This window comes from Dendrobates tinctorius, unplaced genomic scaffold (genome assembly GCF_039654945.1).
Source record: "Dendrobates tinctorius isolate UK_male_01 unplaced genomic scaffold, ASM3965494v1 ptg000128l, whole genome shotgun sequence".
In the NCBI taxonomy this organism is placed as follows: Eukaryota; Metazoa; Chordata; class Amphibia; order Anura; family Dendrobatidae; genus Dendrobates; species Dendrobates tinctorius.
Window position 1 is genome coordinate 6222678 of NW_027361796.1, and position 3630 is coordinate 6226307.

Consider the following 3630-nt stretch of genomic DNA (forward strand, 5'->3'; position numbering starts at 1 on the left):
TGGGCACGGGCCTATGGGATCGTGGATATGTATGATGGGTATATGGGCACGGGACTATGGGATGGAGGATATGTATGATGGTTTATGGGCATGGGACTATGGGATGAAGGATGTGTGATGGGTATATGGGCATGGGACTATGGGATGGAGGATGTGTGATGTGTATATGGGCACTCGACTATGGGATGGAGAATATGTATGATGGGTATATGGGCATGGGACTATGGGATCGTGGATATGTATGATGGGTATATGGGCACGGGACTATGGGATGGAGGATAATTATAATTTGCTATAACTAACCACAGTTAGTTACTATGCCCGAGCAGCGCCGGGCTCTTCAGCTAGTCAAAATATAAAGTAAACTAATCTGATTGGTAAACGGCGTAACAAGAAAAAAATCAAAACAGAATTTTGTTTTTTTGGCCGCCGCAACATTGCAATAAAATGCAATAAGAGGAGATCAGAACATTGTATCTACGCCAAAATGGTATCTATTAAAATGTCAGCCCAGGGCGCAAAAAAATAAGAACTCACACAGCCCCATAATCCGAAAAATAAAAACATTATGGGTCTTGTAAAAAAATGTTTTCACAAATTTAAGATTTTATTTTTCAACTCTTGAATAAAAGCAGAAATGATACATGTTTGGTATCTACGTACTCGTATTGACCTGGAGAATCATATTACCTGGTCAGTTTTACCATAGCGTGAAAATGGTAAATCAAAAACTCAAAAATATAATTGTGGAGTTGCACTTTTTTGCAATTTTAACCCCTTAATGACAGCCAATACGTCTTTTTACTGACCTGAGATATAAGAGAATAGCATCCCCATACAGGTGACAATCCAGCAGCTGTCAGCTGTACACTATAGCTGACAACTTGCTGTATCACAAACGATTAGTGTTGACACCGTCCATATCTGTTTAACCCCTTAGTTGCTGCTGTCAAAAGTGACTACATCAAATAAACGGTTAATAGAATGTGGGGGCTTCCGCTTTAATCCAATTGACACACTGAGATTATGATTGTGTGGTCCTGATGTTTGCCATAGCAGTTAATGGCCAAATAGCGGCCTTAGGGCCTTGTCACACATAGCGATGCACCAGCGATCCCGACAACGATATGGATCGCTGGTGCATCGCTAAGTGGTCGCTAGTGAGCTGCCACACAGACAGATCTCACCAGTGACATAGCAGGGGTCGGGGGTCGCTACTTACCTGTCAGACGCGGCGATCCTGACGTCCTCCCGCCCGCGTCCACGCGTCGCTTGTCTCTCCACAGGAAGCCCCAGCAGGAAGTGACCGACGAGGAATGGTCCAGGACCTTCTCGTGCGATCAGCGATAACCAGCGGGGGAGCCGGTCAGAGGTAAGTATCACATGTAGTGATATCGCTAGCAATATCGCTGCTACGTCACAAAATCGGTGACTTTACAGCGATATTGCTAGCGATATCGCTATGTGTAACAGGGGCTTTAGAGTCTCCCAGCAATAGCAGTCAGTTACCAACATTTAGGTGGTAAACAAACACTTTTTCATTCCGGCTATACCACTTGGAATTAATTCCTGAAAATCACCTGAAGGGTTAATAAACTACCTGACAGCAGTTTTCAATGTGTCAGGGGGTGCCGTTTTTAAAATGGTATCATGTTTGGAGTTTTCCAATATATAGCACCCCTAAAGTCACTTCAAACATTGATAGGTCCCTCGAAAAAATACATTTTATAAATTTCCTTGAAAAAATGAAAAATTACTGCTACATTTTTAAACTTCCTAAAAGACTAACAAAATAAATTAGCGATATAAAAATGGTGCTGATGTAAAGCAGGCATGTGGGAAATGTTATTTATTAATGTTTTTGTGTGGTATGACTATCTGGATTAAAGGGATAAATCATTCAAAGTTTGAAAATTGCAATTTTTTTTACGTTTTTGTCAAATTTCTGATATTTTTTATAAATAAACACAAAACATATCAACCTAAATTTACTATTATCATAAATTATAATGTGCCACGAAAAAACATTCTCAAAATCAATGGGATTTGTTGAAGCGTTCCAGAGTAATTACCATATAAACTGACAATGGTCAGAATTTAAAAAATTGGTCCCGTCACTAAGGGGTTAAAGCTGGAATTGTTTCCTGTTTTCCAGTACACTATGTGGTAGAATCAAAGGTGTCATTCAAAAGTACAGCTTGTCCCTCAAAAGCAAGCCTTCATGCGGTTATGTAGACAAAAATAAAAAAGTTATGGCTTTTTGAAGAAGGGGAGGTAAAAACAAAAAAGGAAAATCGCCCAGGGGTGAATGGGTTAAAATCCTTGTAATAGCCATATAACTGCAGCAGGCACACACTCTGCAGGCTTCATTCTTTGGCTGTTCATGATGGGTTTACTAACAAACTAAAAAAGAAAATCATATCTATAAAATGTAACTAGGGTTAGGGTACCACCTTGATTCCAAAATGTGTAGACAGTTATCAGGCAGGCACAAGTTACAAGGCATTAAGTTCAACATTTACACTGGTGAGCACCCTAGTGACTCCATAACAGCACAAGACAGGAAGTGTTGTTATAGGAATTTTGGATAATAATTAAAATTTAACTGTATTTAAGTAGATGAGCCTATGAAAATGTTTTTGCTACTGACTCGCCAGTTTGTAAAACCAATTTTAGTAAACATTTTTAGGTAATTCTTAATTCATATGTGTCCTCCGTTAACAATCCTTATCTCTTGGTCAGAGTATAAGTGTAAAGTTACAAAGAGTGTCTCTCTCTGGAGGACCCATCCTGTATGACACAGACAGACCAATGATGTGAAAGAACTTGTGTGTGTGTTTCTCTGTATACGTGGTTTAGCCTAGAACGTATAGAAGATTGGTGATATATATGTGTGTAAAGATGTATGTGCATGTATATGCTCTGTATACGTGTGTATGTGCTCTGTGTATGTGTATATATTTATATATTTGTGTGTATACATATGTGTGTGTGCTATGTATGTGTGTACATGTGTGTATGCTCAGTGTATACATGCGTGTATGCTATGTGTGTATATACATGCATGTGTTCACATATGTGTGTATCATACAATGTGTGTCACATACGGTGTGCATGTAGCATCCACATTTATAAACACTTTCAGCACAGATGAGGGTTCATAGGTTCCTCTCGCTTCCTAAAACTTAATGTCTTCAAAAATTAGCTTATCATCTTTCCTACATCCAATCTCCCCTATCTATCTATCTATCTATCTATCTATCTATCTATCTATCTATCTATCTATCTATCTATCAAAAAAAGGAAACAGCACAGTACTTAGCTTCGGGTGCACGGCCCCTGGCAGAAAGTCCTATTTTCAGCCACAATTTCAGCCACAATTTCAATATTCATTCCAAAAAAGGCAGCACTCCATAGTAACTTTTTTTTTAGGTGAGTTTTATTCAGCCCATATATCAAGGCAACGTTTCGGCTCAACAGAGGCTTGAGAAAGGCTCAGTTGAGCCGAAACATTGCCTTGATATGTGGGCTGAATAAAACTCACCTACCACTTTGAAAAAAGTTACTATTTACTATGGAGTGCTGCCTTTTTTTGGAATGAATGTCTATCTATATATCACAATTAAAAAC